General features: G+C 36.1%; 1 protein-coding gene and 1 long non-coding RNA gene across 13 annotated transcripts in view; one reads left to right on the forward strand and one right to left on the reverse strand.

Moving 5' to 3' along the window:
• Positions 1-15,903, reverse strand: part of ARL15 (ADP ribosylation factor like GTPase 15) — a 261,132-nt gene that overhangs the window by 33,200 nt on the left and 212,029 nt on the right. The window lies entirely within an intron of this gene.
• LOC113985549 lies at positions 489-8,246 on the forward strand. 2 transcript variants are annotated; one of them, XR_005566888.1, is made up of 4 exons: positions 489-769; positions 1,250-1,399; positions 4,894-5,015; positions 7,722-8,246. It is a non-coding gene; the product is annotated as an uncharacterized LOC113985549 (long non-coding RNA). The 2 variants fall into 2 exon arrangements; XR_003539853.2 differs by lacking the exon at positions 7,722-8,246 and having other exon boundaries at positions 4,894-5,593.

The following is a 15,903-nucleotide window of genomic DNA, read 5'->3' on the forward strand; positions in this document are numbered from 1 at the left end:
CAGTTTGTAACCAAGGAAGTGCCCAGATTTACCCAGTATTCCCTACGATTTTTACATAAGCCGGGCTATAAGAAGAAAGGAGGAGAGGCCTTCACCCCTTTTTCCTTCCGGCGGCTTGGAGGTACAGGTTCCCTGCTGTCGGGTCTGTCGGGTTGGGGAGCGAGGCCTGGTGAGGCCTTGTCGACCTTGGGAGACGGAGGTTGCCGGCGATCGTTCCAGAGCGATTTCTGTTGTCCCAAGGAGAATAGTAAAATATTCTTTTGCTAATTCTTTTAGTTGCTAGATCTTGGGCTATTGATCGTTTATATTTTACTTTGTTTTTGTTCCTTTTTTTTCCTTCCCCCTTCCCTTTTCCTTTTAAAATTGTACATATATTTCAATTGTATATAAATGTAATATAAGTGTAAGTATATTTATATATATTGCTTTAGCTGCCTCTCTCTCGTGAGGTTTGGAGACTTGGCAGGGAGCCAGCTTCAAACCACCTCAACTCCATATTTTAAAAGACTTGTTATTAGTTCTGTAGGTCTAACCCTTGCTGTACCACTGTCAAGTGTTTTGGATGAGTAAAATTTTGTGTGCTAATCCTATCCCCAGCAAAGGCAACTAGAAACTGTATTTCCCTGTCTGTACCATTTAGGTAACACTTATTTTGACCAACCTTTGAGAAGGAGAAATAAGTTACATTCATCAAATTATTTGAAAACTCAGAGCATTATAAAGAAATTTGTTAACAGAACTTGTGAAGAACACACCTTTGGTGAAAAAGGTATGGTATAATAAAAATCTAAATACAATCTTCAGCTAACCAGAATGACTTTTCATGTACTAGAAGGAGGAGTTGCATCTTTCAGCAATCTCCTCTCTAAAGCCTTTTTATAACCATGAAGCATGTGGCGAAGAATCAATGCAGTGAGATCAGGCCGAAGTTTATTGAGTTACACAGAGATCTCATTTATCTTTGGTTTTGGAAGGCAGGGTTAGGTAGGCTATATTTTCACATTAACATCTGTAGAGCATTCCAAAATCCTGGCATGGCCAATGACATGGAAGTTCCAGGTCCTATGATTTATTGTCCTCCAGTAGACATAAATTAGTCTGTATAGATGGAATCCTTTCACTTCAACTACAGTAGATAATGCAAAATAATGTTAGCTGACAAGTTTTTTTCTTCACTTGTTTTTTTGAAATTAATTTACGAGTCATTACAATTTTGTTCAGCATTAAACCTCTGTATGTGTATCCACAGACATTCTCCACTCATCCATTTGGCTGAAATTAAGACAAGAAACAGCTGAATAGGTCCTACAGTGCATTTGCATTCCCCTGCATTCAACAGGCAAACCTACATCTAATAATAAATACTGAAGAGAACAGAATGAGTCCATGGGTGTCAATGGTGAGTTTGATCACAAAGCTTTACTGAAGCTCACAGTTAAGTGCTTTCATTACTGAGTTCCTTTTATATATGGGTAGGATCTGACCTTCCCTTCAGACTGCCCAGTAGTGTTAAGTTCGTCTGATCAAATAATTTCACTGAAGCCTTCATCTGAAACTACAGATGAAACTATTCATAAGCATACATAACTAGCAATGACTTCTGTTCAATTAGATTTTTTATGCAGTGGGTTTAAAATTCAAATGGGAAAGAAAAAAGTATGAAAGAACACATTTGTCGAAACTGAACTTTAGCATGGTGTTCCCTGCAATCCAGGGAAATAAGACACAGCATTTTACTAACCAATTTTCCCAGCTGAGTTAAACATCAAAATACCTTCCCTTGTAGTTTACACAAAGGCCAGACACAGAGACAAATGTACAAAGTATGACATTAAACATACTGGAGTTATTAATGGAATAAATGCAGCAGTCAAAGGCTCTCTGAAGATAAAAGCATCACTCTTTCCCGTCTCCGGAACTTTGCCCAAATCACAGTCATATTTTCATATTTGTCAGGTTTTTTTCCTCCCTGTAATGAAAGGGTTTCCTTCATAATAGTAAATACAAATTAAGTGTTCCTTCTGTGCTTCAAAGTAAAATGGTTTCAGTAATGATGCAGACAGTACAGTGTGCATCTTTCTAAGGAAAGATTTACTGTTCAATTTCAATTTAAAATTTTGTATTGCTTCAGGGTTAAAAATACTGTGATGTAATCATGCAGAAATCAATTTCTTACAAGTGAATTTGTTGCTTTTTCTAGTATCTAGTTCTGTGTTCGCGAAGGGTCACATTTACTAATTAATGCTCAGAGTAAGAGGTTTTATAATGTAAACATATGTGCTTAAACACGAGTCTTGCATAGTCAACACTAAAATAACCTTAAAAGCTTCAATGTAGAATGCTAACTAGACTTGGCCTTAAAATCCTTTTTGCAGGAGAAGTAACTGAGCTAGAAAGAACAGTTATATCAATCACTGATTTGACAGACTGACATTTACATCAGTTATGACAATTTCTGGTCTTACAGACAATCCACAGAGTTTCTGTACAAATTTTGGCTATTATTGCATTGAACTACAACCAAACTTTAAGCAAGATGTCTAGTCTAGCTTTAAAAATTGCAGAAGCTTCAACACAGGAGCAAGTCACTGTGGAAAAAAGAGATACTCTATTTTTGAGCATCATGCTGACAATTTCCCCTGGCCCATGACAAATTCAAGATGGTTTACATCCTCTGAGAACTAAACTCATTTAGACTACTTTGTGTTTGCTGAAGACTAAGTGGGCATGGACTATGATCATGACTGAGCTGACCTGTAGCAAGTTCATGTTCCATTGCTACTGTCCTTTTTTTCCCCCCAAGCACCTATTGGAGTGTGCAAAATTATTTCTGTATTTCACTCCCTCACATTCAAGATCCCCTTCTATTCAAAATATTTCACGTTTACTTACAGATGACAGTACAGTAATTTATGAATTGTTTATTTGAATTCACAAGGGATATAGCTTCTCATCTTAACTAATAGCAAGGGAAGGGATTTTGCCGTATCTCAAATCAGATATTCTCAACACTTGACTCTGAAAATCAGGTTCAAGACTGCTTAGAAATGCAGACAAAACCCATTAAAAAGTAATTGGACCAATGAAGACAATGCTTTCTTTAGCTGAATTAGGAATGGCAGTTACAGTGCTCAGTATTCAAAGCAAGTTTTGCTGCCACCACTGCCCAAGAAAGTCTGCTGTCTTAAGGCAAAGCTGAAGCATCAGGGAGAAGACAGAAATGCTAAAAACATCATATCACTTCGTCTGTGCAATGTTTCATCTTACCACAGTTGCTCATGCAGTGAAATAATATGCTTAAGTGGTATACTTCATTTTCTAACTAGCCTCTCTGATAAAAGAAAAAGGAAAAAAAACCCTGTGGCTAGCGTACAGTAGACCTTCAAATCTCTTTTGGATTCCTTTTCCACACACTGAAACAGTGAGCTATTTTCTGTCCCCCCACTCTCACCCAGAAGCAATGTCTGCTTGTCACTTAGATGCTCACGAGAGATATAAGTAGTAACAAGTTGTTGATTCCAATATTTAATTTATTGCCAAGAGTAGAAGCAATACGCAAAATTCTGTTTGACTATGAGCAGTCAGCAAATTAAATACCACCACAAACAAGCCTGTACTCTTTAAGTGTAACTTAACCACATCTTACAGCTCTTCTCCTTTATGGCAGCAAGCCCTCACACAATGAATGTCTAATGAAGCTGCAGTGTCTCTACACTGTCTTGGATATCTAGATCTCTTGACATAACACAACTGAACTGTTTCTTGTTTGCTACATCTGCAATTCTTTTTATTATTAGCAAATTTGCAGTATACTTGGTGACACACTGTGACTGAGGCTATGCAAGGCAGTACACATGCATGTTTTTCTCTAGCACAAAACTTTTTTGAGGCCTGCAGTCTGACTCTCAAGTACAAGTGTGAAAAGACTTTCCAAGTCTACAAAGACTTGGAGAACATTACCCAGATGTGTTGTTAGAAGACTTGAAGGACATGTATTATGGATTTTCAAGGGACTTATCCACTGTTAAGCACCTCTTTGGAGGTGTGAGGGAAGTGAAATGTCAACTATGCTCATAAGCTGGGACAATTTTTACAGTTACAAGTAATTATTTCTTTATAATTTCTTTCAAAGTCTCAAGCAAAAGCTTAATTTTTAAATTGTTATTTTTTTTATGTTTTCTAAAAGCTGCATCAGGTAATACATATTATTTTTGGTCTGAACTTGAGTGACATTTATTTTAATGTTCAAACACTTTCTGTTAGGTGTGTATTTCAGTACTAAATGTACATTTTGGTAGTAAGCATAAAATGCCTGAGCTGAGGTTCCACAGAACCACAGTGCGCTCTCTACAGTTCTCAAGAACACGTTAAATAAAAGCTGGTTTTACAGCTCCCTGAACTAAAGCTAAGATTTTTAACTTTATTTGAAAAATAAATATATGAAAAACGTGATTATGAGCAAATGTCTATCAAAAGTTTTCAATCTGTAGAAATTTCCTAGAGATTCAGAAGGAAGACAGATTCAGCATTGTAATGGCATACAACTGTCAGTATGGTTGTAGGAAAATGAATCCAAAGCCCATAAGATCTCTACAAGCACTTCTAATTCCTGCAATAAACTTAGTAAGATAAAAATAGAGCAATGAGAAAATTGAAGTGCAATATTGATGGAGCATCGCCAGTCATTGCTTTCATTCAAATGGGGATGTTTTGTTTGAGCTCCCCCATTGCTCACTGCTAGAATAAACTGCCTAGACAAGTTCCAAGCCTGCAGGTGTTCCACAGGCCAAAGTCAATATTTTAAATACCACTCCAAGAATACCACCAGCATTATTAACTTACAATTTTATCATGTCTCAGGATATTTGCTGATTTTTTTTTTTCACACCCCAGTTTCTGGAGTCATGTAATGACAAGAAAAACTCACCTGTTGTATTAAGTGAAAGCAGTTGCTGGAGATAAAGCCACTTAAATAAGGAGCCTACCACGTTCCTTACCAGCTCTGGGTTATGAAGGTGGGTTAAAACGCAGTTCAATACAATGCATGTTGCAAACATCTAATCACAAGCAGACAAAAGAAGTCTGCACTAGACAGTGCTCCACTCTCAGTCTCCTATAAAAACACAGATGGTAAAATGTTTCTTTGGCCACTGATGCTACTTGATCATTGCCAACAGCTAGAAATCCAGTAGGATTTGTAGCTCATGAATACTTCCACAAATTTTCTGGTAGTTTCCCTTAAACTAGAACCAGTATTTTCTTTCTTTTCTTTTGACTGAGCTTCTGCCAACCAACTTACTTTTGTGCAGCAACCACTTCTCCAAAATACAGTGACAGACTGCTCAGACCATCTTAAAAGAAAAAATCTTGTGTTGATAGGATTATGACAGCAACAAGCCTGTAGCTCTCTATTCCTGTTGGATTTTGATGCCAGGAGAGTTCCCCTAGGAGATAAGAACTTCTTCAAACTCCCTGGGGGAATGTTTTGCAGGAAAGGAACACTTCAAATCTGGTTTGTCCGCTGAACCAACAGTACTAAAAGTCTGTTCGAATGCTATAGCAAACACATGAAGTACAGCACAGGCAAGTAACTTTACCTTACAAATCATATCGTTTTCATTTCCTGAATTCATAACCACAGTGATGCAATAATGGAAACTTTTATATGTTTATAAGTTAGATGACCCACAATCATTCCCTACAGTAAGCACTAGTAATTTCTGACTATTAAAATAATTGTTATATTCTATTGCTATGGTTTGCTTAATGGGGGAGTTTTCTATTTCACATACCATATTACATAAGCAACAAGATTTCCTACCTTAGCCAACAGTACTGGATGTGACTAATTTCTAACATCCTTTTTTGAAGTCAAAATAAACATCCACTCAGTTTTCTTTGTTTGCCATCTCAACACTCTAAGCAGGCTGGCCTTCTCACAAATTCATGTTGGTTGTCTCTAATTAACTTTTTTTTCTTTTTAAAATGTTTGAATTACATCCAGTTAGATTATTTCCATTTAAACTCCCTTTCATCTAACATTAATCCCCAATTGTTGTATTTCATTTAAATGACAATCCCACGTTATAATTTAAATTAAACTTTCAATTAAAATAGACTGTTCAGATTTACAAAAAAAAAGTCATTGATGTGGCGAATTATGATGGGAAAAACGGAGATACCCTCTTCAAAACTCTATATACAAAGTACTGTATTATAGGATCAGATCTTAAAACACTACCATGTCTGATCAAGAAAGTTAATATGTACAGTTATAGAATACTTAGAGGGATTGCTTTAGGATATTATTTTGTAATCCCCCACTTCTTCTTAAATTACCCTCCATCTCAGTATCTTGTGCTAGTTAGAGGTAGAAGTTAATTTGCTCTCTCAGCTTCTGCCATAGCTGCCTCACCTATGTAATTAGCAAAACTGCTGACAAGACACCTTGCAGATTTTCTCAAAGAGAGTTCCTCTGAAGGAAAACAAACCTGTCCTTCTGTAGAATAACACTCAAAGTAGCTGTGCAAGGTTGGTTTCTACTCTTCACACTGCTAACTAATACTTATGCATCTGCTTCACACCTTCAGTGCAGTAGCTGCTTTCCAGACACTTGAGAAGGGCAGCCTGTTATCTTTCAGACAGCAGATCAAACTAGATGTGCCATTTAAGCAAAATAACCACAGAATAGCTTGCTAAAAGTAACAACCGCACTGAGGCTCAACAGATGAGATGCAATGAAGAAATTCTGTCTATACAATCTGCTTCATCCATTTCTTTTCATAATTAATTTTAATCTTTGCATCCTATGTCTCATACTTAATTTGTTTAATTGGCTGAAGTCTAGAATGGCCTCCAGCTGTCTAGACCATTGAACTAGGAATGCAACCCTGCACTAGCTCAAAGTACACTGCCCCAATTTTTGCTCCTGGAGATTCATGTGAGCAGTTATTCACACTGCTTGTGAATAACTAGTTTGTCTAGTTTGTGTTTGCAAGGTACTTCCTGTTCTATTTGTTTTAATTGCCTACCTGTTATTCTACCAAAGCATTACCTGACTACCAGTGTATTTACCATAAATACACATCTGTTTTGCAAACAATTATGGGTTTTCTTGGTGTGGATCTTCTATCATTCTGTTCTTTCATTTGCTTACAAGGTATATTTTATGGTCTTCTATGACATTAATTATATTATTGTGTTTATTTGCTTCACTACAATGAAGTATTTATCTTTCCTCTCCCACATCATATTTTTTCTTTTTTACAGGTGCATGACCACATGGCATAAGAGCAGAAAGTTTCTGCATATTTGATCTTAACTTTCCCATACACAATCTCTGCTGGAAATTTTATGTGTTACATTTATTTTTCAGAGTCAGTTCTCTGTGGCACTTTAGTAAATAGTCATTTAACTTTTATGCCTAAGAACACTGTGATTTTAAAATACTCAGCATTACAGATTTTGATTTTCTTAATCAAAACACAATTTACCATAGCTCCTAAAGTTTCACTCATTGTTCTACTTTCTGACACAGGAGATACAATTGGGCTGTGTACCTGTGGTTTAGGGTGTATTAAGCCAACATTTTCATGGCTTCATTTCACAATGTACATTGTGAACCAACAGTTCCTTTGAAATGCCAGTCCCTGAACACTTAAAAAAGGTTTTGTGATAAGGATCTAAGTCAAATTAGTTGTCTCCTTCTCTCTTTCCAGCAGAAAAGAGACTTGATGCACTAAGAGACTTCATCTGTCTGACTCTATCTACCCAGTAATTTGGCAGAGGAGATGCGCTTTCAATATACTAAACTCTAAGTCTCATGAAAATCAACAAGTGTGCAGAGGACTGTAATCACATTAACTGACCCACTCTAAAAGAATGGAGCCCAGATCCAAACCTGAAATTGAAGAATCCACAGAGAGATGTAACAGTGTACACACTTTAACTACAGAAAAGTCCCAGATAATCCTCAGATCAACTGTAAGACTCAAGTCCCTCAGAAGTCCATACCTTATGGAACATCTCCTTCCAGAGTTTTTCTCATCTTCTCACTTTAACGTAGCACTGCAGATTGTGCATCTCACTTCTAGTTTCCAACTTTTTTTGTCTGCTTATATATATTGTTTAATAATTTGTAAGTTTATTTTCTTGCATTTCTACATCCATAAAGAGAGTCACCCTTTTGTATGACTCTCTTTCAGTTATTAAGCAGTAAAACCTCAATAAAGTTTTCAATAACTGTTCCTTCAGCTTGTTTTTATTCCTTTTGATGATATCTGCTAAAGCTCTTTATATTCTCTTTCCCCACAACTCTCTACAGGTTAGGACTTCTGTTTTATCTGCATTTTAATACTTCTCAATTATATTTACCAGATTTAAAACCTATCTTTACATGTCCCAGAAAGCCCATCAAATTTTCTTCCAGATTATTCCTTCTATTTGATCCTTCCCACTCTTCCATTATCTCCATATATTGTCAAAATCTTTTGGACAGTCTGTAAAGGGATTACTCACTTTCATGACATTGTTATTTCTACTTACTTAAAAGTACAAGCTTACCACGTCAGTTGTGCAATCCTCCCTCCCTTCAGTTTTAGTCATCTCTTTTTCCTTTCTTGGGCCTCTGTACAGAGTTATTTCCTCTTTACTTTTTACATATTCTCCTAATTTTTTCAGCAACAAAATTCAGACATTACTGTAAATAAAACTAACAAGACATGTCTCAAGTCTGCTCAGGAAAAAAAAGTCAACCTTGATCCAATATTGCATCCCTGTATAAGTTACTCTAGTGAGGGGAACACTAGACTATTTTAAAAGAAACTATTTTAAAAAGAAAGGGACTGCAAACATCCCGGCCCAAACAATGAAGACAAAGGTAAAAATCTAGGCACAATTCTGAACAGAATCAACTAAAATGCATAAGAAAACCCACATAATTTATACTTGATCATTAGTAACATCCAAGTATCTGTAGGGAAATTTCCAGAAATTTACCAATTACTCCCAGTGTGTGAGTCTTTAGGTACAATCAAGTTAATAAATAAGTTGGGAAAAAAAATTAAAAAACCAAAATCCCTCCAATCAACACAAAGATGACAGGGGACAAAGTAGTGGCATCCAAAAAACCAAGTCTTTACCTTTGTATAAAAACATCAGGTTTTAGAAAAAAGAAAAGGTTTTTCAACTGTACAGAATTCCATAAGAAAAAAAAAAGTGGCAAAAAATTTAAAGTCTGAACATGGCATGGCAAAGTAGTCAAAAAAATACAGACTACAAAACTCCATGTAATTTGCTACTATGTTTTTGTGATAATTAGGAATAATGAAGTAGAAGTGAAAGTGGCAGACAGCCAGTATTTATCTCAGACTATAATGAATAATCATTTAAATTAAAACATTGTCAGAAAGAAGATATACCACTGAATCATTTAATAAAACCCCTATATTTGATAGTGTTTCTATTCACAGTACTTGGTGTGCTCAATAATTATATCTGTAATAGCATAGTCCTTCTCATGTATTGTTTCTTTCAAAGGAAGAAACTGAAGTCTCAATTTGCAACTATAATAGTAGCCCTAATTCATGTCTAAACATTAAGTCATTTAATATATAACAGATAGAAAATTTCTTGCTTGATTATATGGAAATAAAAAAGTGGTGGAACAGATTTATCTGGAGATTACTTAAAAGGGCGAGAAGTACATAATGTAAGATCTGTAGTCTGCAGCTCTACTGGGGCACTTAAGCAAGAATGGAGAAAAGAGACCTGCATTTTAATGACATAGCTGGCAATGAGATATGAACTTCACAAGGTTTCAAGGCAATCAACAGAGAACAGAGTGAAAGAAGCTGCAGAAACTAAAGCTAGCATCCACAACAAGTGCTCACATACTGAAAGAGATTGCCCATAATATCAAAGCAAAAGCAGTTTCAGGACACAAAACATTGCTGGCATAGAAGTCCTTATAAGTCTGAATATTACTACCACATTTTGAATTTCCTTCAAATTAGGGGCTGACTCCCAGTGGCTGCTTTATAAGATTCAAAGCATTATTTAGTTTTGATAATGTTAATACATATTTTTAAGGCATCCCCATTCTTGGGGAAAAATTGACAAGTTTACTAGTAAGAACATCATCTGGGCTCTCTACCATATGGAAATACAGATCAAATCTAAATGGAGAGCCTGATTTTCTTCAGACATTTTCGGAGTCAGTCCTGAATGGTAACTAACCATTCCTGATTATGATGCTGAGTAGAACAGACAGAACTAAGAGCAAAAAATTATATCAGCAAGCCTAGCACTAATAGAAATGTTCAGAATTGTGCATATTCTCAGGAGCTGAGAATTTTTTTTAGATTCAATGGGTATTTTCCAATTTAAATACCTGGCAATAACTTTAGACCTTTGTAGGCTTTACTTAAGCTACCACATACTTGGACGCAACACAGTACCCTTCTTTCTTTCTGCTGAAGCCAATTTCTATTCAAAGCAAAAGTATAAACCAGTTTCCAAATATCAGATTAGAAGAAAACAATCTGCAGTAATTATCAGTAATTATTAGTAGAATTACTTTAGTGCAACTCAAGATAATTTATTGCTATCAGTTTTGGTTGTTTTTTTCTGAAGAGATAAAAGTAGCCACAAAATAAGTATTATGCATTTGTCATTAACAGAAGAACATAACCATCACTCCTCAGTCTTTACAGGGGACTGTTTTGCAAAAGCACTTTCTACAGCTCTAAAATGGACACAAAAAGGAGAGAATAACCCTTTATCTGCTAATACCATATCTTAGTTGAAAAATACACATCACAGTAACTCAAGGTGGTGGGTGTAGATTTTTTTCTACAGATAAATAATTCTTATCACCAACATGAGAAACTGGAATTTAGATCTAATTCCTAAATTCTATGACATATGTTTTTATTTTGAGTTTTCCCCCCATCCCTGATTCAAAGCACTGGCAAGAGAAATTGCATCAACAGATTTTTGGCACAGCTATGACAGATCCCACATTAAAACGAAAAAAAAAAACAACCCCAAAACCTGTGTGTGATATTTTCTCTTTGAGACCAGTGAAAGTCCAGCTATCAAAACACGACCTGTCAGACTTTCAATATTACTGAACTGAATACATAAACCCCCTGAAATGTTGACGTGCAGACTAAGACTGCAGCCCATGGATTTGAGGTTCAGAGGGATCATCAGATCACTGAATTTTACAATCTGTGTAACACACACAAGTCATTCCAGGTGACATTTCATGTAATCACTATAACGACTGGTAACTCATGGACCCCATTCACTAAGGATTCAAGGAACTGGAGCTAAAGGAAACACACAGCACTCCAGTTTCTCAGAAGTACAACCAGATACTATGCAAAGTGTTAGGCATAGGAAGGCTGGAAGAGAAAATACAGAGAAGATGGTAGCAAAGTACTGTAGTTAACGTTAGCATCTCAAGTCAGTTTACAGTACAAACACATATAAAGTCATATTTCATGTTACCATGGGAACAACCACCAGATTAGAAAATTTTGACCATTTTTACTTTTTTGTTTGAAAGGAGGAAAAAACCCAATGACTGTCATGAATCCCCTGGTGTATTCTTTATATAAGCAGCAAGTCATGTCAGAAAACACATTTAAAGTATGAGCTGTGCATATGAATAACCTGTACCTTTATCCCAAAACAGTTAGCCTGACCCATAAAAGAGAGTTGTTTAGTTTCTCAAACAAACTGTTATTGTATCACAAGTGAAGAAAAGGGAGAAATGAGCACGTGGAGGCCTCTTTCAGCGCACACACACGAACTCGAAAACCTTTGAGCTACAAGGAAAGCAGACTAGGATAAAAGGCATATCTGAGAACAGCGTTCTGCATGTAGATGGCTTCTTACATTAGCTGAAATGATGTCTGGGATCACCAGCAAGCTGCTGACTGAGTAAAGGAAAAAAAAAGAAGGTGCTCAAGCTGATGTCCTCTTCTGAGCACACAGTTGCTTCACTGCAACATTTCTCAGGCTTGGTGGAAGCACATGGCTTTTAACTCATCTGATTATACAATCACTCCAGGAGCCAAATACCAGGTATGCTTCCAGGGTCCCAACAATGAAAACCAGAAAGATGTGAAGAACTGTGTTTGTCACATCACCCCAACATACAGATTTACAACACCAAGAAAAAAACCCCAGTCATCCTGGTTAAGTTTTAGCTTTTTTAGAATATCACAAAATAAATTCTTAAGCCTTTCTAACACTCTCTAGGCAATTTTGAACACTTTCGTGATCCCATCAGGGGCTGTGACATCAGCTAAGTGTGCTTGCACTGTGACAACCAATGTGTCAATGACCACATATTTGAAAACTGTTCAGAAATTTTCTTTGTGAAAAAATACCCAAATCATTTTTATTCACATCAAGCAACTCAAAATTGTTGCAACATCCCATTTCCTGATAAGGATTGAAAATTACAATGTTGATACTCAGGCAGTATCTTAACCTCAAGTTTTAAGCTCTGAGTTTATCAAAGTGCTGTAATAGCACTTCTGTCAGTTGTCCAGCTTGAAATTCTTCATGTCTCTCTCAGATCTGGACATGTTTTTCTCTTCTTTCATAGGGTTTAAAAGAAGGGCAGATAAAAGAAATGGAAGTTGCAAAAGAAACACAGGTGGACTAGCGGACAGGTAATCATATTTACAGATAACACTGATAATTAGATTTTAAGTCCTGACTAACACATAGTTAGATATCTCTCATTTATTTGCATATTTCACAGCTACTTTACATTTAGTAAGGGAAAAATCTAAGCAAGCACATAGACAAGTAGATACATAAATGAATATCTGCACTATGTTCAGGGGTGTAAGAAGTAGGTGATCAAGCATAATTATATTTTCAGCATGCCTAATGAAGTGTCTATCATGATAAAAGGAGAGAAAAAACCCTCTTGCCTTGACAAAATTAATCCTGCAAAATGATAATTAGCAATAAAAAACTCTTCTGAGCAACTTTACACTTAAGGTAAAAGGACAAGACTGAAAATTTATTTTCAATACTATGAAATTAGTCTTTTTTTTAAAAAGGGCTATAATATGAGCAACACTTCTACCTGATAGTATGTAGAAAGTAATTCCAGAAATAGCTGAATGGCCCCTTCTTCCTGTACCATGCTTCTTAAACCAGATTTACTCGACTTGCAATCGTGAACTTAAATTCCAATAATTCATTTTCTATGTTCTGTCATGAAATACTAGCCCATTGAAACAAAAACTTCAATATGAGCGTTACTATCAAAGAGACTGGGATAACTTATGTTCGAAAAGGTAAAACCGGAGACATAAAGATGAAGGCACCACTAATTCAAACTCAGGCTGGAATTTGACAGCTGCAGTATGATCCTTTATTGCTGTCCATCCAACAGAGAACTTGCACTTTGCAAAGAGTCCTTTGGAAACTGTGTTAAGTGACCAACCTTCAGTAGCACAAATGTAAGGTAGGTTTGTATTGATACTATAGAGTTAACAGGAAAAGCAATAAAAATAAAAACATATATTTTATTACAAGGCAAGCAGATGCAACACTGAGTATACACAAGGAATAGATCTGTTGAGTAAGGTGACATTTTACATAGTCACTTTTCAAAGAAGAACTACATTTTAAGGGCTTTTGCATATGTTTTACCTAGAGACCTCTGTGATGATGTGCCAATATCAACTTCCCTTTCTCTTTAGTTGCCAGTTTTATTTGATTTCTTTCTTCAGATATGTGCCAACCAGTTTCAACTTGTTTAACAACATTTTTTTAAAATCAGCTGCCTTGATGGAATGTTGAACTGATGCATGTGTGGGTGTGTTTATAATGCATGCAAAAATACATTAAAGCAATATAAAGGGTCTGGCTTAATCCTACAAAAGTAAAAAAATTAAGCACAAAGACCAAATACTGAAGCAGACACCTCTTTACATATCATAATACCTTACCAAAAAAACCTGCCTAACTTGCATACAAAGTGCTGTGGAGTGCTCTGTTCATTTAATACAGCTGTGGTTTATATGGCTGAACTGCAAAACTAATAGAATATCACAAGCCCTGTTATTCTTTAATGGAAGGAGTTGGATTTGCAAAATATTTCACCCTCAAATATCATAATACGCAATAAAATTATGCAATGTAATATTTTTATTATTATATACATTTGATTCTGCATTAAAGAGAAATTCTTGTAGTCGAATTATTTAATAAAATGCTGATGACATGAGCATAATAAGCAAAACAATAAGACTAGGATGTCAGATGTGGATATAGTATTTATGAAACCAAAGCTGCATCCTGACCTGGGGAAGAATTAAGGTTTCCTAATTAAGTCAGCTTCAGGCACAAAAGCTTTCCTGTTTCAGGCCCAAACCTCCAGGTTGTCATAAGTAGCAATCAGAAATCCCTTAGGAAATTTCAGTTGCGTTATTTGACCTTTATGTTACATTGTGGCTGAAAAGATCAATAGGATGAGAACTGACACATAAACCTAATGAAAGAGACAAGTTCCCAACAGTTCACATCGCCACCTAACACTGGTGATCACACTAACTAAATCCTCATACTTATGATATACACTGTTTTGTACCTCCTAGAGGCACTCCCAGGAGTTTGATAAATCATTAAAAAAACAAATCATAGAATAATAGAAAGTTTTGGGATGGAAGGGACCTTAAAGATTATCTCATTCCAATCCCTCTGCAACAGACCACAGACACCTTCCACTAGACTATGTTGCGCAAAGGTGCTGCTTCTGAAAGCCTTCACGCTTCATTGGATTATTTTTAACAACTGATAAAATGCCAGATTCTTCTTGTTCATATCAAGAGAGAGAGCAAATAGTGTTAATGGGAAGTTTTGGGGAAAACTTATAAGATGTTACAGTTCTAACAGTCACTTTAGGATACCTCGATGATCAGCATCACTTTCATAAAGAGCAGCTATTTGTGCAAGTCCTATCTTGTGTTTAGGTGTGACTTCTAGTCTGCTAGCACAGTAAAAAGCTGGTTTGCTAAAGGAAGTGGAAACACACGGAAGGCTTTTTTTCTTCCTCATATAAAAAGAACTGTTCAGAAGAAACTTCTCTCTTCCAGGTCTCATTGTGCCATGTCTCTGTCATCTGAATATTTTCACTATCTCTAAAGCATGGTCAGACGCTTTTGATCTTCTCTAATGTCTCTGATTTCTACACTTTTCTCCAAAACATCTTCTGCAGCAGGTGTCTCAAAGAAACAATATAAATTTACAATTTTGTTTGGTTTTGGATTGTTTGTTTGTTGCTTTAAGCATATTGCTCTCATTTTCACAGGAACAGTGAACAAAAAAAGGCATCAACAGCATCTGCCTGGTCTTAATTCTTGGCCAATCACCACTGACTTCATCTGCCTGAACTGTTTAATGATTTTCTGAGGAGGGGAGAGCAGAAGAGTCCTGCTTTTTTTAATCAGTCCTTGATTTTTTTCATTATGAGAGAGGAATTAATTTGCTTAAACTTTTTTGATAAGTAGAAGGTAGCTTGTATCAAAGACATTTTAAGAGTCCTCCAACTCAGTAATTCTGCTTGCCTCTGCCTGCCTCACTAAAACTGAATTTGTGGGGAATAAATGATGTTTAAGCTTGTCTAAACCTGATTGAAGACATATGGATAAAAGAAAATGGTAGTCTGTGGAAATTTTTTTTTAATTTTCTCTTGTTGGCACTGTTTGCCTTTTGCTGTCATTCACTCAATGGTGGATCCAAAAAGCAGTAACTTGAGATTTTACTCATGCGCTACTTCAGCAGAAGTTCTTGCCCATGGAGTTCATAGAAAGCTCTCAGGGGATGTAAACCAACTAGCAGTTCGCCCAGATTGGTCCTTTTTGTCTA

Source organism: Pipra filicauda, unplaced genomic scaffold (genome assembly GCF_003945595.2).
Source record: "Pipra filicauda isolate LSUMZ 115617 unplaced genomic scaffold, ASM394559v2 scaffold81_size6448238_pilon, whole genome shotgun sequence".
Classification (NCBI taxonomy): domain Eukaryota; kingdom Metazoa; phylum Chordata; class Aves; order Passeriformes; family Pipridae; genus Pipra; species Pipra filicauda.